This window comes from Adiantum capillus-veneris, chromosome 27 (assembly GCF_014529385.1).
Source record: "Adiantum capillus-veneris isolate H3 chromosome 27, ASM1452938v2, whole genome shotgun sequence".
Taxonomy (NCBI): domain Eukaryota; kingdom Viridiplantae; phylum Streptophyta; class Polypodiopsida; order Polypodiales; family Pteridaceae; genus Adiantum; species Adiantum capillus-veneris.
In genome coordinates, this window is record NC_140957.1 from 48,310,459 (window position 1) to 48,337,868 (window position 27,410).

General features: G+C 41.5%; 1 pseudogene; it reads left to right on the forward strand.

Moving 5' to 3' along the window:
- The window catches only part of LOC147421916 (tropinone reductase homolog At5g06060-like), a 105,392-nt pseudogene extending 79,959 nt beyond the window's left edge, over window positions 1–25,433 (forward strand).
- The last annotated feature ends 1,977 nt before the right edge of the window (window positions 25,434–27,410 follow it).

Consider the following 27,410-nt stretch of genomic DNA (forward strand, 5'->3'; position numbering starts at 1 on the left):
CAACCTCATGGCTCCCAACATAAAGTTCCTTGAAAGAAGAATCTACTTCACCTACAGGGAAAAGAGCATGTATATAGATGCTAATGAGTCTGTTCATACTATACTACTTGTAAATTCGCTTGCTTTTGATAAGTCAATGAAAATCTTGGTTTCCGCGTACATTTGTCAAAGAATCCACTAATGACCCTAATGTTTTAGGTAAAGATGATAGGAATCAAGAGGAATTAGAGTATCGAGAGGAATTAGAGTTGTCTAATTTTTTAAATCGATTCTAAGATGTTTTTATCAAAGAAATCCCTAGAGAGCTACCTTCAAAACGAGGGGATGATGACCGTAACATAGAGCTTCTATATGGGAGCTCACCGCCTAATAAGCGTCCTTATAGAGTTTCTCAAGCTCAACAAGAGGAGATTATGAGGCAAGTGCATGAACTGGTAGACAAAGGGATGGTGAGGCCTATTCCTCTCCCTTTTGTTCACCAATCCTTCTAGTGCAAAAGAAAGATGGCACATACCGCATGTGTGCGGACTATCGAGCACTAAACCGTATCACTATCAAAAACAAATTCATGTACCACGGGTAGAAGATCTGTTTGATAAGCTAAAAAGTTCAACCTACTTCAACCGGATTGACCTTAAAAAGTGGTTATCATCAAATAAGGATAATGAATGAAGATATCATAAAGATCGCGTTTGCACAACGTTTGGTCTTTATGAATATCTTGTCATTCCTTTTGGCTTGACAAATGCCCCAGCCACGTTCAACCACCTGATGGAGAAAATATTTCGATCCTATCGTATGTTTATTAGAGTTTTCTTTGATGATGTCATCATCTACTCCAAATCCATTGAGGAGCATAAACAACACCTCTAGGTAATTTTTCAAGCTTTGAGGGAGAATAAACTTTTCATTAATCCAAAGAAGAGTGAATTTTTCCTTCAAGAGATTCAATAGTCAGATCACATTATCTCTCAAGATGGTATCTGTATGGATCCAACAATGTTAGAGGTAATAAACGGATGGCCTAACCCAAGGAATCTACATGAGCTACAAAGATTTATTGGTGTGTGTGCATACTATAGATGCTTCATAGCTAAGTTCTCCCAAATAGTGGGACCATTACATGACTTGACAAAGAAGAATGTTAAGTACGTATGGTCTGCCAAGGAGCAAAATGCTTTTGATAAGAGTAAGTAAAATCTTACCTCTCAACCTGTGCTTACACTTCTGGACCTCTCAAAACCATTTGAGGTCCAATGTGATGCTTGTGGAGATTGCCTTGGAGCAGACTTGCTTCAAGAAGGGCATGCCATAGCATATGAGACTCAAAGACTCAATTTCGATGAGCATGTCTTGGGCATCTACAAAAAGGAGCTACTAATTGTCCTACGATACTTGTTCTTTTGGCATACCACACACTTGGAAACATACTCTTGTATGTCCACTTCATGGTAGGCCAATAGAGATACGTCTCTACTCCTCGAAGAGTAGGTCGATTCCCTATATGCCCCGCATAGGGAGGAGAATGGGATTCATACTTTACTTTCTCACGAAGAGAGTGAACAACACATAGCCGATTGCCATGGAGAAGATAACCATTCTGCAAAGTGAATGGTTCTTCTTTCTTCACTAAGGCAAGGGCTGAAATTACATCTTTAAAATTGGGGTGAGTAGCATACTCATCTATCACAGAAGATAGATCATTGTGAGTTGATATGGACACTGCATTCGCCCTTGGCCATCGTGATAGTGCATCAGCTACTTGATTGTGCTTGCCAGCAACGTGAGCAATATGAAAATTGAATTGCAAAAGAAAACTTTTCCACCTCATTTGTTTGTCGGAGAGCTTGGTTTGCGTCATGAAGTTCTTAAGACTTTGGTGATCCGTTTGTAGGATGAATGGAGTCCCCAAAAGGTAGTATTCCATGTATGATAGGGGGAAGCAACTTGGATGACTCCAACCATTGATAATTCCTAATTCATCATGGGAGAGCATATCCATGGGTTTTATCTTTGGATTACCCAAGTCTATCCATGGGAATACGGATATATGGATGATAGTTGACAACTTTAGCAAACAAGCACATTTCATACCTGTCAAAAAAACTATCAAGGCACACCAAATGGAAACCCTCTTCATATCCCAAATCTTTAAACACCATGGCTTGCCAACATCAATAGTGTCAGATAGAGATACTTGAATGACCAATAATTTTTGGAAGGGTCTCTTTGAGAATCTAGGTACATGGTCTCTTCGGCCTATCACCCACAAACGGATGGCCAAAGTGAAATAGCCAACCTTACAATTCTTGATCTACTGAAGACTTATGTTACAGAAGTAGATCAATGTGCCCAATGGGAGAAGTACTTACCGCTTGTAGAGTATGCGTACAATAACATTGTCCATACCACTACAGGGAAGGCTCCTTTTGAAATCATTGAGAAAAGACCTAAAAGTCCCTTGCTACTTAAGGTACATGGGAATATCTTCACCGCCGCTGATGAGTCTAGCCGAGACCTACAAGAATCTTTTCAAAAGATTAAGGAGGCTATATCCATCTCCCAACAAAGGCAAAAGTTTGTTGTTGGCAAGCACAGAAGGGCCTTAGCCTTCAAGGAAAATGATTGGGTCCTACTCAAGTTTCCCAAGGTTCGATTGAGGCAAACTAAGGGCAAAAATCCTACGGGCCACCAAAAGTATTATGTTAAGTTAGCAAAAAGATACCATCGTCCTTTCCAAATCTTAAAACCAATCAACAAGATGGCCTATCAACTCAAGTTGGCCAACCATTGTCTCATTCACAATGCTATTCATGTGAGCCTACTCAAGCCTTACAAAGGCGAGCCACCAAAAGAACCAATAATGGAGGACCCAACAGAGATCGAAGATCAAGAAAAGGTACGGCAAGCCGAGTCGATTCTTTGACATAAAGACAAGGTACTAAGACATGGTAAGATTATCCACCGGTATCTTATTAAATTTGAAAACTATCCTTTTGAAGATGCTAGATGGATGCAAGGAACACAACTTAAGGATAGTAAGAACCTTGTCAATGCTTACAATGCTACACTAGAGTAAGTAAATGTAAATTCTTTATAAATGGACAATGTTTTTGTCTTATAAGACTAATCCTCTTTTGTGCACAAATTTAAATAGTATGCATGCTTAGAATCATGGTTGTGATGACAACATCACTCAAACACCAAGAATTCGTCACTCTACTTTGGGAGTATGATATGGACTAAAGAGCAGACATGCTTGCGGTAGCTAAGTCTCCCAAGCACCAAATAGACTAGTCATCCATTCTGGAATGATGTCACAAGGTAAAAAGGGATCCTCTACCCGTTAAGAAGCGTAGACTAATGACTAAGACTTTATCTCTTCTACCTCATAGTCGAGGAAGACTATGGTTTCAAGAGAGAGGTAATGTCATAAAATCTAATATCTACCTATTCCAAAAAGACTTTCTCATATAGAACAGATCATTTAATATGGAGAAGATCAATGGGAACAACAGGTAGAATATAGACATATGCATTTAATGGATCTTAGAAGACCTTAGGGTTAGCCTTATTAAAGCCCTACAAAGGTTAGTGTTAAAAGTCCTTAAACCTAGGACCTTAAGCAAGTTGGGGCTGACCTTGAGGTGGGACCCCTACCCTAGCTTGAGGTCCTTGTCATGCTTGTTGGGGTATAAAGCCCAATGTGGTCGCCCAGGTAAATGGGTGGGCCGCCAAGTATATACACATATTCTTTTGTAAAACCTAATAAGAACTCACTATGCTCTACACATTACAGTAGAGCGAGTTCACCATATCGTCGTGCTCTTCTACTCGCACTCTCTCTCACGTCGCACTTCCGCTCGTACTCCTTCAACTGGTATCAGAGCTCAGATCGAGGCTCGGGGTAGCACTGCAGGAGGCTAGAGTCACCAGCTCAGATTGGAGTGAAATTCGACAGGCGAAGACACGGCCCCAAATCCTGTGGTTACGCCCGAAGGGCTTGGTCTTCTCAGAATTTCATTCTGAGGTCATCTCGGCCACCGTTCAGCTTCGACAAAGGTCTGCGCAGGCCATTTTTGACTACGTGGTCTCGGCGGGTGCAAATCCGACTCTGCAAATTTGGGGTTTTTGGCTTACGACTGCAGGGGCTGAGGATATCGACACTCCCAGAGTGTTGATTTCTGGCTGTCTACACATCGAAGGACGGCTCACAGTTCTTGGAGGCGTGTCACATACAACACGAGCGCATCTACACACAGACTGTAGGCAACATCCACTAGTTCATCAGGTAGCTTGTGTTTGCTGCTTGATATTCCAGATTTCATCCTGACATTGCAGGTACTTCCACATGGGATATATTGTCAAAGACGATGTATGTCTGTTGAGGGTTTGCTGGCTGTGAGTCACGCAACAAACAACCGCCGCAGCGGTTACAGCATACAGTGGGAAATTTGTGGATGTATGACTTTGTGGAAAGTCTATGTACTATCAGATTTACTGCCGCCTTTGTTGAGGGTCGAGTGAGGTTTTATTGAGCTGGGGGATTCTCGAATGTTGAGATCCTTTTGGTGATACAGGTCTTGGAGCGATCCCTCGAGCACCCTTAGATAGGCAGCTAGGATGTATTGACTGTGAGTTAGACAGTTGGGATTGCATCTTTGCTTTACTGCCGTTGAGGCATTGTCGCAGTCTATGCTTATAGGACAGTGACAGGACAGTGAGAGACAGTACAGGTACAGGACAGGTTTACCCGCAGCTTACAGTGTAAGAGAGACAGTGTTTTTGAGCTATTTTTTGGTCTGTTTTTTTAGTACACCAGAGCCATTTTACAAAGGAGACTCTGCCAAAATTTATGCAAAATCTGAAGCTTTCTTGGTTCATTTGACAGGTTGATATTGGTTCAGAGGTCAGTTTACAGGGGAAACTCTACCGAATTTTTCCCAAGAAAGTAAACCACTGTGAAGCGTAGCTATGGCTGGATCACAGGACACTGCTCTTTACAATATCAAGAAGCTGGATGGAACCAATTTCCCATTGTGGAAGAAGCAGATTTGGCACGTGTTGGTACAAAAGAAGCAGATAAAACCTATAAAGCTCAAGGGGATAAAACCAGAAGATATGGATGAAGAAGGGAATGGAAGATATGGACGAAGATATGGACAGAACATGTGGAAGATATCCAAGGGTTCTATGACAGTAGCACATGGAGTAAAGTCTGGAGGACTTTACATGATTTATGTATCAAATGTCTCTAAAAATGTAATCAATGTAACCGAGCAGCCGAACGTTTCTTTGTGGCATAGCCGGTTAGGACATATGTCCAAGAAGGGAATGGAAATCTTGTCTCGTTCTGGTTATTTGCCTGGCTTTTCATTAAATGATTTTGAATTCTGTGAACATTGTCTGTATGGTAAGCAAACACAGCAGCCACATAAGCATAGAAGCAGTAGAAGAGATACACAGTTGGCACTTGTTCATAGTGATTTGTGTGGACCTATGCCTAACCTATCTCTAGGGGGAGATTCTTACTTTATGACATTTATAGATGATTACTCGAGGAAAGTATGGGTTTACTTTCTCAAGCACAAGGATGAAGCGTTTAGTGTTTTCAAAACGTTTCTGACACTTGTGGAGAATCAGAGTGGCAAGAAGCTTAAATGCTTACGCACTGACAATGGTGGAGAGTATGTTTCAAAGGCCTTTCAAGACTTTTGTGAGTCAAAAGGTATAAAACGTGAACTTACTGCTCCTTACAATCCTCCTCAAAATGGTGTTGCTGAGAGGATGAATAGGACCATACAACAGAAGGTCAGAAGTATGTTGTCTAATGCACAGCTGCCAAATGGGTTTTGGGCTGAAGCTGTATCAACAGCTGTTCATCTTGTAAATAGATCTCCTAGCAAGGTTTTGCAGAAGGATTCAGTGCCAGAGATGGTATGGTCAGGCAAAATGCCCTCATACAAGCATCTCAGAGTCTTTGGTTGTGAGGCATATACTCACGTTCCGAAGGAATTTCGGAACAAACTTGAGCCAAAGAGTAGAAAGTGCATCTTTCTAGGCTATGGTAATTCTGGTGAGATGGGTTACAGACTTTGGGATCCCGAATCCAAAAAGGTTGTCCGTAGCAATGATGTTCACTTTAATGAATCCAAATATCATTCTAAACCAGAGAGGGTTGAGGAGATTAGAAGAGTTGTCTTCCAAGAAGATGGACCTGCACGTGCAAGACAAAATGTCAGGGCTCAAGAGGAGCAAGGACAGGATAGATTGGAACCACAGGTTGTGGCTGAGCCTGAGCCACCTATTGTGCGTAGATCTGGACGTGTCACGCGACCTCCTGATAGGTTTGTTCCATCTATGAACTATGTCATGTTGACTGATTGCAATGAGCCTTCATGTTACAAGGAAGCAGTGCAAATGAAGGACTCCGGGAATTGGCAATTGGCCATGCAGTCAGAGATGATAGCTCTGCATAAAAACCAGACATGGAAGCTAGTTAAATCACCACGGGGCAAAAAGGCTCTACCTTGTAAATGGGTTTACAGGTATAAGATCACCGCTCATGATAGTCAGCCAAAGTACAAAGCAAGGCTTGTTGCCAAGGGCTTTAAGCAAGAACAAGGCATTGACTTTGATGAAGTCTTCTCTCCGGTGGTCAAGATGACTACATTGAGATGCTTTCTTGCATTGGTTGCCATATTAGATTTGGTGTTGCACCAAATGGATGTCAAGACAGCGTTCTTGCATGGTGATTTAGATGTGGAAATTTACATGCAGCATCCAGAAGGGTTTGTTGAGAAAGGCAAGGAAGATTGGGTATGCCAATTGTTAAAGAGTCTTTATGGCTTAAAACAATCACCGAGGGCATGGTACCATAAATTCCACAAGTTTATGCTTTCTCAAGGCTACAAATGTAGTGAGTTCGATCACTATCTATATACAAAGAAGGCTAAGGATGGCAGTTGGCTGATCCTTATTTTGTATGTGGATGACATGTTGATTGCTGGCAAGCACTTGGAAGAAATTTCAGCTTTGAAGTCAAAGATGGCAAAATCGTTTGACATGAAAGACATGGGTGAGGCAAGTCATATACTTGGTATGTGCATTGAGAGAGACAGATCAAAGAAGTTGATTTGGTTATCTCAAACAGAGTATATTGACAAGGTTTTGCAACGTTTCAATATGGAGAAGGGAAAGGCACTGAGTGTTCCATTGCCACCATATGTGAAACTTAGCAAACAAGATTGTCCTGTGTCTGAGGAAGAACAGGCTGAAATGGATAAGATTCCATATGCGTCTGCAGTGGGTAGTTTGATGTATGCAATGATTGCTACTCGCCCAGACATTGCATTTGCAGTGGGAGTAGTAAGTCGATACATGTCAAACCCAGGCAAGAAACATTGGGAGGCAGTGAAAGGAATATTGAGATACCTGAAAGCTACAAAGAGTATGCGTATATGCTATGGGAGTCAGGAGCTAAGTGTAAAGGGTTTTACAGACTCAGATTATGCAGGTGACTTAGACAACCGAAGGTCCAAGTCAGGGTATGTCTTTACATTGGCTAGTGGAGCAGTATCATGGCGTTCTAGATTACAAGATTGTGTTACTCAGTCTACTACAGAGGCTGAATATGTTGCAGCATCAGATGCATGCAAAGAATCAATTTGGCTTAATCGACTAGTAACAGATTTGGGAATCAAAGAAGAGATGCCTGTGTTATATTGTGATAGTCAAAGTGCTATACAATTGGCTCGCAATCCAGTTTATCACTCAAAGACAAAGCATGTGGATGTGAAATATCATTTCATCAGGGAAATGCTCGAGGATAAGCAACTTCAGCTTGTCAAAGTTCACACCACAGAAAATCCTATTGATCTACTTACAAAAGGACTTCCCTCAGAGAGCTTTGCGCATTTTCGCAAGTAGTTAGGTGTAGGGTAGTACATCACTTCTCTACATCTCTTGTATATTAGCTTGTATAGTAGCTTCTCTCACACTTAAAGTACCACATTGGACTTTAAGTGGGAGGTTGTTGGGGTATAAAGCCCAATGTGGTCGCCCAGGTAAGTGGGCGGGCCGCCAGGTATGTACACATATTCTTTTGTAAAACCTAATAATAACTCACTATGCTCTACACATTACAGTAGAGCGAGTTCACCATATCGTCGTGCTCTTCTTCTCGCACTCTCTCTCGCGTCGCACTTCCGCTCGTACTCCTTCAATGCTTGCTGTGACTGAGGTGCTTAAGGTGTTTGTGGGAACCTTGTGCAAGCTTGAGGTTTTTGTCATGCTTAAATGACTAAGGTGCTTGAAGTGTTCAATTCAAACATGATCTTTCAAGAGGCATAACAGATTGTCATGCTTAAATGACTAAGGTGTTTGAAGTGTTTAATTCAAACATGATCTTTTAAAAAGCAGAAAAGATATATGTCAAGATCCTCCCCATTTGGCCCTCATGATGTGCTTGAATTCTATTGGATAGGATTTAAAGGGGTCCAATGAGAATTTAGATGCATTTAAATAAATAATTAAGCTCTTTCTCTCAAAGAGGAAAAAGAGGACACTTGTCCAAATGATATAATTCAATAATACAAAAGAGAGAGAGGGGGGGAGGGATCAACCAAGCAGGAGAGGGGGGGCTGATTTGGGCATCCTTATTTTGATTCTCACACACACACACTTTGATGGTGTGAAGCAAACCTGGGGGATTCACTCTATATACAAAACGGGACGCCACCTGTGAGCGGATAACTTTGATAAAACCCTTATATATGACTCATACTCAAGAATATGACCCCCCTTTCTACGCTTATACAACAATCAATGAAGAAAACTATTATACCCCTATCTTGCATATAAAATTGATGCCTCACATGATCTAACTAAGTAAAACTAGTCAAAGAGTGTGTAGCATAATGACCCCGGGGGATTCACTATTAGTAATGGGAGGATGTCACCTGTGTGCATCCAAATTAGAGAAACCTCTCTATGTACGGTATCTAACATGCTAACCTACTCCCCTACATACGGACAAGATATGGACGCTCGTAATGAGCCATCCCCCCATACAGATTTCGTACGGAATGTAATGGCCCACTATTTTGTGTATACTAGAAACATGACAATTTTAGAAGCACATGCTTTGCGAAAATACAAGTTGAACTGTAAATGAACAGAAGTATAAATTGTAGTGCGCTTTCATTTGAGAAAACAAACCACCATGAAAAGTAACAAATAAAATGAACACTAGATTAAAAAAACCAATCGATTCAATGTAATTTGTCAAAAAACGAACATTTCCCTTGTAAAGTGATACAAATCATAATCTCAAAACAAATGACACTAGCCACCTACTCAGTAGGCTTCCCACATGGGATATAAAGCACACATAAAATGGATTGTTCTCTATATAACAAATAATGGCAGGTCAAGAGCAAGGGCAATATGCTGACGTAATCTAACATTGTGGCAAGCCATCATGCAGCTTGAGTGTAGGAAACCCTGATCATCCCATCCACTTCACCATTACATTATCGTTGATTAGTTAAAAGCTTGTATGTGAGATCTGCATACATGTGTTTTCGTCGCCTTATGTGAGCAATAAGGTGGGGAAAAAGCTTTTGTACCTCTTTTACCAACGAGCTCGTCTAAACCCGCTACGAGGCTCGGCTCTCTTCTTTCTTTTAAACTTTTTGTGTACCTTGCAAAATACAAGTACTGAAAAGCTCATGCTTCTAATTTCTAGCAGTTATTATTTGACAAGAGATAAAGAAAGGCGGGAATGCAAGAGAGAGAGAGAGAGAGAGAGAGAGAGAGAGAGAGAGAGAAAGACTTTGAGCGTGTGAGGGGAGGGATGGGAATCGAAATTGATGTAGACCCACCCCCTCCCTCTTTTGAAGTTTCCCACATGGATATGGCTCTTAAATTTTAAGCCTTTGTACTACACCTTTCAAGAGTCTGCCTTTCTTCTATAGACATGCTAAGTCTTGTTGCTCGTCCAAGTGTCACAAACAAGAAATTGGAGTAGAGTGTAAAAGCACATTTTTTTTTGCTAATTTCTATCTGAACACATTTAATAGGATAGCCTATGAGGACATACGAGATGTTTTCTACATCGTCACATATGCTAAAGGTTCATAGATACAGCCAAGTGTCCACATATCCTACTCCCAATGGCCTCCTTTAGACTTACATGGCCAATGTCATGAGTTTATAGATCAACTTTGTCTTAGAGCCTGCTATACCAGCTAAACAACCTCTGCTTTACAATCCAAGACTTATGCTTACAAGAAATCCTACGCGTGTTATTTATTCATAGGAATGATGAATCACCTCCACTTTACCCTGTTGAGAGTATACCATTTGTTTGTGTTATGGGCATGACTCCTACAACAAACACCATTATGCAACACTACTTGCCAGAGTCTTCTTATGCAATCATGGATTCTAGGCTTGCATGGCGTGGATGCATGCAATGCAATTCTTCTTTCATCACTAGTCTTGTGGAGCTTTTGTGTCAGTCGAAGGGCCTTTTTTTGGATTTGGTTACATGGGAATGCTCATGTTCTCAGAGCATGTCTCTCTTTGGGACGTGCTTTGTGCATTCTTGGATAGTGGTGAGGCTTTAATTCAACATTTGTAATGCATCTTCTTCATCCCCAATCTAGAGGGCAAGATAAGAAGGACGCCTTGACTTCTATAGATGTGGTGGATGAGGAGAATAGATCTCCTATTTGATCATTTGTGAGCATTCCATTTCTTTTGGTCATGGACATGTTATTTTTTGAGTGTCTTCCCTTACCTTTATTTTACTTTTGCAAGCTATGTATGTTGATTGCAATATTTGAAGAAGTTAGTCAGTGATTGATGTGGTTTAAATGATTTTGAATTAACTTTATTTACACTATTTGAGGTCGGTTGATTTACTTTGATGTGTTAATTTTTGCTTCATGCTAAAGCATCATGTTTTGTACTTGATGAAACCAAACATGAGAGTTACTTTGTTATTAAGAAATGATGTTAGTGTTCACTAAAGTGTTGCTCTTGATTTGGAAATGACACATATAATTCCTTCTCTTATGCTGTGTGTGTGTGTGTGTGTGTGTGTGTGTGTGTGTGTGTGTGTGTGTGTGTGTGTGTGTGTGTGTGTGTGTGTGTGTGTTTCATTGGGATCTTGCTCAATTTTTGTGTTGGCTCGGTAAGGTTTTCTCGGTGCTTGGTAAGACTCTAGTAAGATGATGAACAAAACACCTGGATCTTATGCATCGTATACATAACCAGGGATCCATTTCAAACCTTTTGGACTCCTTGGCCCCATAAATATAGACTAAATATTGTATACGCTTGGAATGGCATACATCAAAAAAGATATGAAGGTATAGCAATCCTAGAGTGCAAAGCACTATGTATTTGATGCACCAAACCTAAGATGAAAAACATGAGTAATCTAAATGGGAGAGTGCCTTCTCACATGAAAAGGACATTTGTCATTATTCCCTTGACTATGATACAAGAAACTCTTAATTCCTTATTAAGCAATCAGAGGTTTGGGAAGCTATTCCCTAGCTCGCCCCTTAGAGAGATTTTACCCGTAGTGGTATCTAGGGTGCCTTCCACACTGTAATGGTTGTCTCTTAGAAACAAACCAGCATGGCTACCCTAGATATCATTGATTTTGCAAATGGATCCAACCTGCCTTTCATGTGCAAAAGGTCTGTCTACATGCAGGTTGAATTACATATAGATCCTATCTCTGTCACACATTGGAAAGTCAAAGATATGAGCCTTGCCATAAAATTTATCTTATATTGTTGAGGACATGCATTGTGGAATGGATGCCTTATATGAATAATGAATGGCCTTGCCACATCGTTAACCCCTTGGTCAACATGACTGGAAAAGATCCCATGCACGGGCTTGTCATACTCCATCGACATAAGTCACTTGGGTAACTTGTAAAACTCAAACAAGTTCCCTTAGCCTCTTCTTTGCCTGATAAATGGGTCATAAATTGCATGTACAACCATATAGAGATTAGCAGTTGAAACTATACATCTTGTTTTGCGGAGTAGCTAAGTACCCTAGTAAATTGCTTGCAAGTCCATGGCCCTTCAAGTCTTCAACTCAGAGACTAGAAATTTGCAACCTCAGTGAGAGAGAAGTGGTGGGCACATGCACAACAAGCGTTTAGATAGTCGATGGCTTGAACGTTTCTCACCCGACTACTGGGGAGTTTCACACATGCAAAGACGACATCTATGCCAACTCAGTGTTAGCGCCAAAAGCTACAAAAAAATCTTTGAGAGAAGAAAAAGTTGTCATGGTAGATGGTCGTTCAAAATTCAAAGATTATTAAAAGCTCTCCCGCTCACTCGAACGCACCAGCTCTCTCTTGTATGAACCGGATTAAGGGGGGGGGGGGGGGGGGGGGGGGGAGGGGTGTTTCATCTTAGTGGGGGACAGCCACTAACCGTTCAACATGGAGACAAAAAAAATGATGGGCCAGCCAATCACTTTTTGGCCGAACAACGCCCCAAATAGACACATGCCATCAGGACTAAGTAACATGGTGAGGGGATCCACGGCTCACAAGTCTACACACAAAAATTAGTGCAATCACAACTGCATCTGTCACATCAAAACTAAATCTTGAGCATAAATTAACCCCCCAAAACACATGCAGAGCATGTTGGATCACAATAAATGATCATAAAAATAGGGAGGGATGCATCATGTGCACGTCGGGTGAGGTGGTTAGCCCATGTGTCTCAAATCCTAAGACGTGAGGTTGTGGGTTCAAAACCGGTTGGCCAAGCCCTTGTGCTACCTCAATTTTTGTGTTGTGCAAGTTTTGTGCGCCTGAATTTTTGAGCGGGGCGGGTTTAGTCTGCCCCAAGATGGGTTTAGTCTAAATGGGGATCCCATTGTGCAATTTTGAGCCGTTGATCCCCTTGACCCCCCATTAAATGCATTGTGTTACTTAGTCTCTAGGGACGCTCATGCCAAGCCTAAGAGTATTGAGAAAAACGTCCCTTCAGGCCTCTCTCTTGAATGGCTCATAGCCTAGCAGTAGAGAGAAAAGTGTTAAATATCGGCCAACATGGGTACATTGGTACACCGCAAAGTGGCCGAAGCTAAGAGTGGTGACAAGTAGGGCTAAGGTTGCATATAGGAGCAGGGCAAAGTGTTAGGGCAGGGGTGAAGACCTAGGCAAGCAAAGGCTAGCGGAAATGTATGTCTAATGCGGTTTTTAGACCAAGAGGACTCCAAACAGGGACAATTGGGATGGCAGTTCCAATTGTCTGAAGTGATGGGATTATGCCCTTTGCGATGCTCTAGAAGCCCGTCTAGACGACTCCTCAAACGGAGCCAAGGTGTGAAAGATATGCTAGCTTGAAGTTCGAAAGTCTTGCAGATCCTCGACAAACAGGGCAAGTGTGGACACGTGGCTAGAGCTAGAGTAAGCAAGTAGACTTATAGAGCTCGAGTTGTGAGCATGCCAGTTTTTTCGAATCATTGATCGGAGCTCTAGAAAGCAAGTTATGGTCAAATGAATATTTGTCAGGGGCCAGGTATATTCTCACTTGGTCGCATTGGAGAACATGCCATCTGGTGTTTTTTGAGCTTTGCCAGGGTATGAGAAGGTAGTGGACCACATGAATTTGTAGGATCCGATAGCTCATCAATTGGGCTCCCAGGAGGTGAGACACGGCCCCAAGGGATGGTTGCATATGAATTTGCACATTTTCTCTAGCCTCGGTTCGCAGCCCTGAGAATCTTGGAATGCGGCAAGGGCTAGGCGGATCGAAGTCGAGAAGGTGAGCTTCCTCCAAGTTTTCATGGCTTGGTAATCAAGTGGCTAAACAAGAAATGGTGGTAGTTCAAATGTGGAGCAAAAAGAGGATTTTCTTCAAAGATTTTTGGGTGGATTTTATAGAGCTTGGAGGGTGGGGTGCCCAATAGCTCCCACATGGCGGGAGCATTTCCCCACATCCCGAACGGAGTCACAGTGAGGCATAGTATATACCTCAGAGCGCACACTCTCCATGGGTATTTTATGGCTAATCCATGTGTTAATTCTAATAGATCGTACAGAGTGAAAGCGATAGAAATTATCATCATGTGGATTATTCATCTAGGATAACTCTAGTATGTGTAAAATGTAGATATGAGAGAAGAGAAGGGAAGAGAAGAGAAAAGAGTTTCCCTCCCAAGCCCTATTCTTGCTCGTAGGCAATAAGGATACTGCGGGGAGAGATGTACCTGTGGCAAGGAGAACCTAAAATTTGTAGAGAGGATGAATTACTAAGAGTGAGAGAGATAGATTTGGTTAAGGAGATGAGATTAGATATATATATATGTTGGATTAGAGATGAAAAAGAAAACAACAAGAAATCAAGAAAACATCAATGTAGAACACATCTTACTTGACAAACCCTTCGACACCATTATTAATGGAGAGAGGAGAAGAGGGAATAATTCAACATTGATTGATACGCCAAGTCCAAGACCTTCGTTGATTAGAGTTGATCTTCCAAGGATAGTGTACAAGAATGGCTAGTCTTCCTCTAGGAGAAAGTGTAGGCTTGGGCTTATGTTAATGGCTAAGTACAATTAGGCATTACTACTCACTCCCTCAAGAATTCCTCTCATCAATGGCTTGAATGCTTAAGTTCCTTTTCAAGGAAGAAGAAGTCCCCTTTTATAGGTGAAGGGAACCCCCAAGGGTTTACACAAGAAGAGAGGAGCCAGTGTGAATAGAAACTGGAAAACTTGGAAATGAACTGTCCCTGCATGATGTGGGCAGACTGGGGTCCAGTATTTTGATCATATCTCCTCAACCGTGGCTCCAAATAAAAAAGTAAAATTATGGACAGAAACTTCAGCTCATTAGCTACAATTCGGATTGGAACCTTGTGTAAAAAAATCATCAAAATAGGGTCCATTTCTGGCAGCAAAAGTCTTCCTGTGGTCCCCTTAGCCTAGACTTTCATTTGATTCCAAAGGACACCTCATGCCATATGAAAGCATGACATTGCTCCTTGACAAAGCTTTGTAATCATGCTTGCAATAATGCATTAAAATAAGTGTATCTTTGAAATCATGCCATGTAGTGTCCCATTAGGATTTGATTCCCTCCTAATAGCTATTTAAAAAGAAATATAAGAAAAATATGAAAAATACATAGAATATATATATATATATTGGAGTTTAACCTAGATATAGGATCTAGCTAGGGTGTGAGATGATAATGAGATAGTAGAAATAAAGAATCAATGTTTTTTGCCCCAAGTTAAAGAGGAGGAGCTATTGATGCTTTTCCCATAGTATTTTCTGATGGTAAAGTAAGAATAGGTTACCCTTGAGAAAAATAATAGGATGAGATAGAAGGCTTATTATTATACTTAAATATGCATATGTACATTATAGCAAAATTATTATGTATCTAAAAAATTACAAGATAGATCTTGTAGCATGCGTTCCCACTATGTACGTGTCACTGCACGACATCCACCCCCTTTAAACCTGCACATCCTCCGGTATGTGCCACATTATTTCTTTGTAAGATCAGCCCTCTTGTACATCTTCCTTGCTTTCTTCTTCACTGGATGATTCCAAAGCTTCATCTTCACTTTGATCTTTACCTGTGGTTTGCTCTTCTTCCTCATCAACATCTTCTGGATCATTGTCTCCTCTTCTCTTAACATTTTGATCCTTTTTCCTTCAATGGGAATCTTTACTTCTATACCATTTAGTTCAAACAAGCTGTAAGTATCACTTTCGTGCGCATGCTTTACAACATACGATCCAAACCATCTTTTTGAGAACTTACGCATGACTGTGTGCTGGTTATCAAGGCTACTATCATACACTAAAACCCAGTCACCTTTGTCAATTGCTTTGCTCCTGAGTCGATGTCGCTTATCAAAGTAGTCCTTTTTTTTCAACCTTGCATTTTTTATTCGTTCTTTTGCAACTTCAATGTCTCCAGGTCTTCTCTCTAGTTGCCTTATACGAAGTGCAAGGAGATATTCCCTGCTAAGCCCCTCTTGCCAAGGTAGTACATTCCATGTGGGAATTGTATCTTCAATCGGCATCACTAGCTTTTGACCATACATTAGCTCCGCAGGCATGTAGCCAGTTACTGAGCTATGTGTTGTCCGATGAGCTCATAAAGCATATGGTAACAGTTTTGGCCACTCACCAACTCTTCCTTCACAAGCCTTGGCCAAAGCTTGATGATAGGAGGATGCCCTCTTTCACTCTTTCCATTGCCTTCAGGGTTGTAAGCTGTAGTAAGAGAAAGCTTGATTCCTAATCTAGAAAAGAACTCCCTTGCTTCTTCGGCATCCAGTTCACCTCTATCTGCAGTGATTTTTCCCACACAACCATAACGGCAAATCACCTCTTCAAGAAGGAATTTTCACATAGCTTCTGTGGTTTTAGCTCTTAATGCTCTTCCTTCAACCTGATTAGTTAGGTCTTCTCGTGCAAGAACCAAGTATCTCATTTGCCAGAGTCCTAAAGGCATTGTGACTAGATCCACAACCCATTTATAGTGCATGGCTAGTGGATATGTAGGGTGCAATCCATCACGATGTTGAACATTTGAATACATTTGACAAGTTACACATGACTCTACAAATTGAGATACATCTTTATACATACGCTTCCACCAATATTTTTCTAATATTTTTCTTTCAACTTAGAGAAGGTTGCCCACACACCCCTGTGTCCAGCCCATAGACTCTCATGAAACTCTTGCATGAGCTTTACTTGAGTCTCTTTTTTGCATATAACCCGTTGTGGTGTAGCACCCTTTTGTTTAGGATGCTTCCACAAGTAACCATCCCTCAAAAAGTATCCATATGTTTTCCTGCATATCCTCTTGAATTCTTGTTCAGACCAATCATCCTGTTTTGTTAGAGTACTCAAGTAGCTTCCAATAAGAAGCCAATCACCTTCATAAAGCTCTTTCAAGAATGATTCAAGTAGATTAGTCATGCAGACATTGTTACCTTTGACATGAGAGATAGAATAGAACTTTGTACCTACATCATCTCCCTCATCAATCATTTGTGACTCATCTTCATACCTTGCCCTTGATAGCATATCTGCCACTGTATTGTCTTTACCTGCAATGTGCTTAAACTCGGGATTTAAGGGCTTAATGTAGGCAATCCACTGCAACATAGCAATGTCTGGCGTTGAGCAGCTTGTAATCATCCCAAGAAGTGGTAGACAATATGTTTCTACAACCACACATGCACCAATTAGGTACTCTTTCCCACTTTTCAAGGCTGTAACCATATCCCATAACTCTCTCTTTATTTGTGGATAGTTTCTTTGGCGAGCACTTAGTACCTTTGCTCCAAATCTTACCACATACCTGTGTCCTTCTTTGTCATCTTGCCCTATTGCCCATCCAATCCCTGTAGGACTGGTGTCTACTGTCACAATTACTAGCCTTTGACACTCGTAGTCTACCTTTCTCAAAGTTGTTGCTGACTGGAGCAACTCCTTTAGCTTTTTCATGGATTTTACATGTGCTTCTGTCCATTTAAAATTCTGATTCTTTCTAAGCAGCTGATAAAGAGGATCAGCTACATGTGCATAATGTGGAATCCAAATAACATAGAAGACACATTCTCCCAGAAACCTTCCAACCTCAGTGATGCTAGTGCACGTTTCTTTCATTCTTTGGATGGCATCTACCTTTGTTGGACAAGGTTTCCTACCATATGCCCCGCACATGTGCCCCACAATGAACACTTCATTGACACCAAACATAGACTTTTTCCCTGACAATTTAAGATTCACTTCTTCCAACCTAGACAAAATTTTATCACAATCATTTATGTGATCTACCACAAACCTACGACATCCCTTGAGATCCAAAGCTTCATCTTTGTCACTTTCTTCACATCCTTTGATAGGCAAATCATCAATGAAAGGCATTGTGATTTGAAGAATAAAGTCACGTAAGACCTTATTCATCCCATTCATCATATGTGCAACCGAGTTGGTTGCTCCCTGTGGCAAGGTACACATCCTTACCAAACCCAAAGGTGTCCTCATGGTTGTCAAGTCTCTACTTTTGATTGCAAGCTGAAATTGATCATACCCTAAGTAGAGATCCCCCATTGAGTAGATTGCCCTCCCTGCAAACGCCTCTGCAAACTCATCCACAATTGGACCTGTACCTACATTTCTAATTGTCACCTTGTTTACTGGTTGCATATCTTGGATGAAGCGTAGAGAACCATTCTTCTTTGGAACTGTGAACCACCTATTTGAGTATGGAGCACAAGAAGGCTCCAAGATTCCCATTTTGATTTTTCTCATTCAGTAGCTCTACTAACTTTGGCAAATGAGCCTTTGGAACCGGAATAGGCCGCAGATTCCAAGGCACATGAGGTATTGTGAAAATTACCATAGGAGCTACAATAGAAGGATCAACACATCCTATCTCATGTGGCTCAAATGCAAAAGCCTTACCATGCTTTGAAAGCATTTCTTTGAAGCACTTTGTCTCCTCCTGTGTTAGAAACTCCTCGCAACCAATCTGCAACTCTTGAAAAGACTCCTTTGTGAAGGTATGCCCGATCTTTTTAGGATTCCTCAAACTTGGTTGTAAAGAAGCCTGCTCAATCTTTTCCTTGTTGTTGGGTGGTAAGGGTGAAGCTACTGGTTTCACCTTCTTTGCTACACTCTTGTATTTAGTTTCAACATGGACTTCTGGGCCAACTGTTTGGCTTTCTTTAAAGGCTTCTATTACTTGATACATTTCCATAGAGCAAACTTCCACAACTTCATTTTCAAGATGCAAACTAGACCTCATTATAGCATCAAGCTCACCCATAGTATCTACAAAAGAAACTTGTTCACACAAACCCAAAACATTTTCATTAGGCTTTAGCAACCCACTCTTTTTCATGCCTATTTGTACATTATGCACATATTGCCTCTCACAGCTCTTCAAATCTTCAAGTTTTGTAAAACATACTGATCCATTCCTTGTTACCAAGGAGCTCATTGAGAAAGTTTCACCTATTTTTGGATCAGGCGAAACCCTTTTTTTTTCTGTACCACTGCAATCCCGCTTTACAATGGTACTTGGCCAAAGCCCATCATTTCTCTATGATCATGAAACTCTTTGCTTACCTTTGGTAGAGGATGTTCTCTGAGGTTGTCACGATTTCTTTCATGGTTTACACAAACTGTGAGAAATTGGACAGCTCGTTTACCATCTTTGCTGCGTATCCTAGCATATGCTGAACCATCGTCCATTACCTTTGTTTCCATTCGAACTCCCACAATGTAGGGTTGTCCAAGGATGAGATGATATGAAGATGTATCCTGTACAAAGAAGTTTTTGTCAATCTTTACATCACCTATTGTCACCTTCACACCTGGACATGCTTCATACAATCCACCGGGATGAATTGTTTGCCACTTTTACCATCCAGCCATGATCTGTGTCCATCGGCCATTTGCACTTGTTGTAGAGACTCTTTGACATTATTTTTATTTCTGAACCATGGTCAATCAAGGCAACAAATGGCTCTTCAAGATCACCTACCTTGACCAAAGTTTCTGTAGTAGCCCTTGCCCAGTGACTTCGTGAATAGTAGCTCTTAGGAATATCTTCAACTTCTTCATCATCATTTGAGAAATGCACTTGCTTCACTCTCCCACTAGATTGGTAGCATCCTACCATAGCTCCATCATCCTCCTTATTTAGCAGCTGCATCCCTTGTGTCTTCGAGGTTTCCCCTTCAACCTGTGGACGAGAAACTTCAGCAAGGGTTTGCCTCTTCCTCTTGATGATGTCAATGATCTCCTCATGGAATTCACGCTTTACAATGCCAAGAACTTCTCCCAGAGTAAACTCAATCTTGCTATTCAAGATCCTTTCCTCCAAGACTTTCTTTAAATCTGTAGCAACCTCAATATCAGATTGTAGTTTATAAGTTGGGGCTTTTGTCTTACCTTTTGTTGGCTCTTTCTTCTTTCCTGTTGTAGACTCCTCCATGAGTACTTCAGGTGGAGATGCTCCTTATGTCGAGGGTGTTTGAGAAGGCTTTGAGTCGCTTCTTTCCCCACTTCTAGAAGCTCTTTTTGATGGTCCTTCATGAACATTCTCACGTCTGCGCTTCTCTTCTACAATTGCCTCATTTTGTTGGCATTTTGTAATGTAGGCATGCACTGACAATGAGTCCACTAGATCATTCCATCCTGTTTATAGACGTATGCAATCACCTGCTTCATGTAGAATCTCTTTTGTAAGCTTTCCCTTTTTAGCTAATTGCATGACATTTGGCCAAATTTGACCATGATGGTCAATCACCTCTTCATCACAAAAATGCTCAATTTTTACTCCATAAGTAGCTGCCTCAACTGAAGAGCTGGCACGGTTAGTTGCCATATCTTCACCTAAGGTTTGCATTCCCCCCTTCCCAAAGTTAGTTCTCAAGAGTAGACCTGTCTCTCTTAAGTGGATTTTACCATCCTTAAAAAAGACAACATCTTTTGACAAATCATCACTAAAATCATCACAATCCCTTCTTACATGGTCTGTACTATCACACCAAATACATCTATTAACAAACCCTTCTTTGGGCTGTTGTCTTTTCCTAGGAAGTGGCCCTGATGGTTGGCCTTTTTCTTCAAGCTTTGCAAGCTTCACCTTCAAGTCACGCATTCCCTTCACAAGCTCATCTAGCATGGACTCATCAAACTTAGGAGCGATAAAAGTAGGCTTTACCATTTTGTCAGAAGTTGAGGTTGAAGGACTTGTAGTGTTTACTACCATCTTGTCCCTTCTTCTTTGTCATTTGGCAAGCAACGAGACATCACCTTCAACTTCATTCCAGTCGGTCTTTAGTCCTTGCTTAGCATCTTTATCTTCAAGAAGAAGCTCCAAATTTTCTTGAAACTCTTTACCTGCACCTTGTAAGAAAAGATCTGTCTTCTCTACATCTAGTGTGGCCCTTTCTATCCTTGTGAGTTGTGCATAGCACCACTCAAATTCCCTAAGTAGCTCTGTTATTGAGGGTATTTCTAATCATCGAGCAAAAAAAACCGAGTGAAGATAAATCCGAGCAAATTGATACAAGATCAACAATGGTGAAAGACAAAAATTATGCCATGCACATTACTTTCACTACCACAAATCTGACACTTAATTGACAAAAAATGAGATTTTAGAACCATTATGAAAATTGAATACTCGAGACACAAGCAAGATCTCTTCATACTCAAAACATATATAATTCAATTCCATGCAGCATACCTCCTCTCAAAAGTAGCCCACCAAAAACTTGGCACCTAGATTTTGAAAAAAAGTAACCTCGTAAGCTTACAACACTATCGGAGAACCTCCTAAAGCATAAACAACTCCACTTTTGTAAGCAAGAAAGAACAAGTTCCTAAAGCAAGCAAGAACAAGCTCTCTCTCTCTCTCTCTCTCTCTCTCTCTCTCTCTCTCTCTCTCTCTCTCTCTCTCTCTCTCTCTCAGCTTCATAGTGCAACACCCTTGAGTGGACCTCCCTTTCCTCTTGCCAGCTCAACACTAAAATGGTGGAGGAAATGTGAGCAGCAAGGTGTGGATACACCCGCTGCAACTACATCGATGGCATATGTAGTGGCAATGATGAAGTGATGTGCCCACTGAATACATGATGAGCTCAAGCATATCCAACTGCCTCATGACCATTACCAGATTTGATTAACAATTAATCCATTTTGAGATTTGCTAGGAACACAAGAGAAGGGTCCATTCTATGAGGCTCATGTGAAATAGGTAGATGATTAGTTGTTGTTTTGCTTAGTTGTGAAAAAATTGGATTTCTAAAGTTCCTTTACTCAAACAGATTTACAGACAACGACGTTCTTTAAGGGAAGCTTGCAAGTGAAAATTGGGGCTTGTCTGTATAGACAAGACCATGAAATGGGAGGAATCAACCAAGGAAGCATAGTAGGTTGTCAGCTCTTTTTAAAATGGTTGCATCACATTGAGAGTGTTTCTTTCGAAGTTAATACTTGTGAAGGAAACTGGATATCTATGCTTCAGAGAGAAATCGATACAATCATAGTTATAGTGAAAAATCTGAGTAAAACAGAATTCATTTCATAAAATTTAACAAGTGCTTGTATAAGCAAGTTAAATTGATTGAGAGGTTAACATGTCTAGCTATTATGGATCTGATTGTTGTCATCTAGATTTATGAACATAGCTGCTGACATGCATGAGGTCTTAGACAATATTTTAGGGAGGATTCCAAGTTAAAAGCAAAGCGGCAAGGTATTTTGATAAGTGGCAGTAAAAAGGTTGTGGCAAGCTCCAGTTTACTAGCTACCAAAAGTTGTTATCTTGCTTAAGTTCCTTGGCAACTTGTGCAACATCAGTTTCTAAGCTACCTCTTAATTCTCTGAGACCTCTCATTGAAAATTTAAGGTTAAAATAAAGCTTGAATAGGTGCCTTGAAGGGACCTCCAGAAGGCTGCTTGATTTGATCATTTGGTCCTATTCCCTAGTCCCTTTAACCATGAAAAAGAATGCCCTTGCATTGCTCGCCATCACATTGTAGGTGTTGTTGTATTGCCATCCATTGTCAACACCTCAACATCATGCCCTCTCGCCATCGTTTTCCCAAGAGGCAAACAATTGATCTATTTTCCTATCTGTGGTGCTGCTTTCTCTGCTTTCTTTGCTAGTGGCACTGCATGCTACAACACATCCCTAGTTTGCTTGACATTTTTCTAAAAGAAATGACTCTACCCATATGGCCCTACCCCTCCCTAGTCTTCTTGCAACTGTTTTGTTTTAAAGAAATGACCCGCATGACCCTACCCCTCCCTAGTCTTCTCCCTACTCTCATGACCCTTCCTCTCCCTTGTCTGGTGCTGCAACCAGTCCGCACCGGTGCAGAGTGGTTGCTGCAACAGACCAGGGAGGGGAATGGTCATGAGGGTAGGGTGGTTTTTTTAAACAAAAAGTATTACTTTGGTCTTCAAGGTGGCGGCAGCGCCAGTGTTCAAGAAAATTATGCCTCCACTTAGTACAACCCTGGCTTCTTTGTGCGTGTAGTATAAATAAAAAACCCATGCCTATCCTCTCCCAATCCGTCCTCGTCCAGTCCCTTACACTTGCATGGACCTCGAGGTTGGCTCCCTATGCTTGAGAGTTCGGGCACGTGGCCTCGAAAGTCAAACGCAACCTGATCAAAGCCCAATGAACCCCAAAACTCCAGCCAGCATGTCGTATTTGACTGGCCATTGAAATGGAGCCCGAGACCTGCCTTGCCGACCAATGAAATGGAGCCCAAGACCTGCCTTGCCGCAGCTGCGCAACGTAGATGATTTATAAAAATAAAAATAAAACCTGCTGGAACCATTCCGCGCCGGCGCAGACTGGTTTCAGCAGGTTTCACAAGAGTGGTGCGGTACTTGACTGGCCAATGAAATGGAGTCCAAGACCTGCCTTGCCGCAGCAACGCAACATAGATGATGTAAAAAAAAAAAAAAACCTGCTGGAACCATTCCGCGCGGAATGGTTCCAGCAGGTTTCGCAAGAGGAGTCGACTGAGAGGCTAGCGAGATAAAAGGGACGGACAATAGTTGAAGAGCGCTAGTCAGAGGAAGAGTCGGAAGATATTGTGTGCTGAAGGCGCCAGATCTTGCTGCTGCGATCTTACTGGGGTGTGTGAGCAGTTCCTAGCCTGGGTTGATGCGGATGAGCAGCCAGTGGAAGGGTCCAGGTGGACTTTGACTAGCATGCTATTGGATTGCTGCGTCACCACCAGCAGATTTTCGCCTACCACTGCCATCTCGTGGGTCTCGCGTGCGCGAGGCATGGAGTACTCCTTCACCACTTAGCTACCGTGTCTGATCCAAGCTGGCGGCCAGCGGCGACAGCTGCTAATTTTGCTTCTGCATATTGACAAGGCTCATGAAGATTATTTAATGCTTTCTCATTCGGCAGCGCAAGGTGCTACAGCGGCACATCCATCAGCTTAGGACCCGTCAGCTGCTCCAGGGCTTGGGAGACGTAGTCCTCATGTGCATGAGGCTTCTTGCCATAAAGAGATCAAGGAAGTTGCAGGATTCATGGAGGCTGATGATCCAAGTGCTAGCTACGAGCTCATATTGATAATTATGTGAGTAAAATATATGAGTGTGGATATTGGATATGCATAGCTAGCTAGAGAATATAGGTAGGTAGATTTACTGCGATGAGCTCTCCTGAACCCGGCCAACACTATTTAAGTACGTTGCACAGTATCCCTTAAAGAGTGCTGCTGCTCGCCAGATTGCCATAAAGAGTGCTACTGCTCAGGAATAAGCATAAAGGGTTAACGTCACCATTCACCTTATTAAAGAGCGTGGCCTATCAATCATGGGACTCTTTCGTTTGCTTGCTCAATGCTTGCTTTATAATTTCCATTGTGGAGCCAGGTGCCAATTCGATCAAAGGCTGAATTGTAAAATTCTATATTGCACCTTGTACGACCTTCATGATTGCAGGATAAATCATAGCTCCTCATTCTTAACATTGAAGTGAAATTCCAATCATTAGAGAGAATAGATAGTGCACAATCAGAGGAAGAGTGGGAAGCTCGAGGAAGATGCTTCATCTCAGGAGCAGGCAGCTGAGCAGGGTACGAGGGTGCCGTGGATGCGACCCTAAGCGTCTTGCACCGACTTAAGCTGAGGACAGGCAACCGCCTGTGCCACCCTGAGCTAGAAGAAAAAACGCAGATGGCAAAAAAACCTTTACTGCGACTCTTGAGGCCAGTGAGTATGGGATTTTCTCATGCGCGCTTCCTGTAGGCGGCGCAATTGTCGCCTCTCTCTCACTCTCTCCCCCCCTCTCTCTCCCGGCCTTATTTTGGTGATGTTTCCTCAGCCTTCAATGGAAAGCTCATTATTCTGGTGAATAATGTGGGCATGAATATAAGAAAGCCTACTATGGAGTACACGGCAGAAGATTTCTCTCTGATCATTTCCAAGAATTTCTAGTCGTCCTATCAAAATGCTCAGCTGCCCCATCCTCTTCTAAAATCATTGAGAAAGGGAAATGTTGTTTTTGTTTCATCAATAACAGCCTGCAGGTGTTGTTGCGATTTGTTCAGGTTCTCTGTACATTGCATGTAAAGATGCTATGAATCCAATTACAAAGAATCTTGCCTGTGAGTGGGCCAAGGATGGAATTCGAGTAACCATTGTGGCTCCCTGGTGCTTAAAGACAAGGGCTTAACAAGGAAAACTATATGTTGGACACCTCTAAGGCTAGCTGACGAACCATTCGAAGTTGCCTAGGTTGCAATGGCATTCTTGTGCCCCCCACTGCAGGATTTATGAATGGTCAATTTATCACAATCCGTGGTGCTATGTTTGTAAATGGCTTCTTCCCTATAGATGATTGAGATCTGCTGAGTATTCAGTGTCCACAGAGAGAGAGAGAGAGAGAGAGAGAGAGAGAGAGAGAGAGAGAGAGAGAGAGAGAGAGATGGATGTATTATGCTACCATGACAATGTCAATTTCTTAAAATAATTCCACTTTGCAAGTACCCTTCCACTAGTGATTGATTTTTCGATTTGAGTTGAGTTGGTTCTGTGTTGCCCCATGTTGGTTTTATTGATGTGTATTTAGCTTTGTCCATGAATTCATTGGCAGTCATTTGTTGATTTTAGGGATTTGAACTCATGCACGAGATTGTAATGGTAATTCTCATAAGCAGACAACCAAGCCGCTTCTTGGCTCTTAGCTTCTCAAAAGAAAAGAAAAGAAAACTTCTCAAAGCAATTCAATAAAATGGTGATGGAGGGGAGGCAACACTATTGTGATCGGTGCTATCATGCATGGTGAAGGCCACCTTGGAGGAGCTTGTTTTTGTCAAGCATGAAACAAGGGATTTTCAATCACGTACGCTTGCATCTTGCCAGAGTATTGCACCTAGTGTTTAGGGGTTCTCATGAGGATAAATTATCTCTGTACACAAGGTGTCGGCATCTGCTCCCTAAACGTCGCACTTCCCACAAGGCCCCTGCGCCAATACAGGGGTCTACTGGGAGATTGTATCTTTGTTATGGGTAATACATCACACCATGGATTTCCAAGAACATTTTTCCAATGAAAGAAAATAAAGACGCATGGTGGGCACACTTAATAATTCTTTTGGCTCATAGATCAAATTTAAATCACTTGCTAGTATTTATACTAAAAAAATTAATATTTTACTAGTTTTCTTGAAGACAAGCTCGGAATGTAGTCAAAATTATTGCAATTTTAGCCAATAAAGATACACTAGACCAGGGTTTTCTTCAAACACTTCATTGCATTGCCCATTTGTGGCCCTCATGTATGGAAGCTAAGAGACAGTTCACAAGGTTATTGATTTGCAAATGGCAACAACACAATTTTAGTTTATTTGGTGTGAGAAACAACGAGAACATGAACATATGATTTTTTAGATTTTTAAAAACTACTATTTTTAACCAAAAACAGAGCATGTAGACTACACCATGTTTATCATTTTTGTGGTTTACCTCCCACTTCACGCTTAAGAGGTGGAGAGAAAAGGAAATATTTCTCAATTAGCAACCAAAAATAGGACCCACAACCAACTATGAATCATACATTGCATAAATCACTTGATCAACGTGTAAATCTTTTTAAAAATAATTTGGAAGCAAGGAGTTTTCTATGTTCCTTCATGTTTGTGCAAGGGGCTAGAGACAAAGATTGACTCAAATACATGTTCAAGACATGGAATGAAGTGTAAGTAAGCTTTGATATTCGCTCGAATTTTAGTTCGCTCGAGAAATCTCGCTCGGGCTATGGTAAGACTCTGTTATTGATAGTCCTTGCTTTGTCTTGACTACCCATTCTAAGAATGTCCTTTTGGTTACTCTCTCAGAGTCCTCCATGAAATATTCCTCCTTTAAAGCTACTTTGAGTTCTTCCCAATTTCTCCCATGCCCATCTTTAATTGCCCTAACATGCTCCCTAATTTCTGGAGCAACAACTAGCTCAAAGCTTTGAATCATCTCACCTTCTGACACGCGATCCAGCTCCATCTCCTTCACATACTCGCGTAAGTACTTGGTTACATCTTTGCCATTGAATTGATCCATTCTGTTGACGACCGCTTGTATGGCCTTCGTTGCTGAAATCTCCCTTCTTTCAGTGGCATATTGTTGTTGCATGAACATTGCAAATGCTTGAAACATTTGCATTGTTGTTAGGTCAAAATGCATACCCTGTTGCTCAACATGATCACCCATGGTTACACATAAACTCTCACCCTGGCAGTTTCACGTCGGGTTCATCAAAAATATGTCGAGAAATTTGCGGTCTTGCCAAGAAAGCACCGGGCTTATGGTTGTATGAGTTTGTGAGA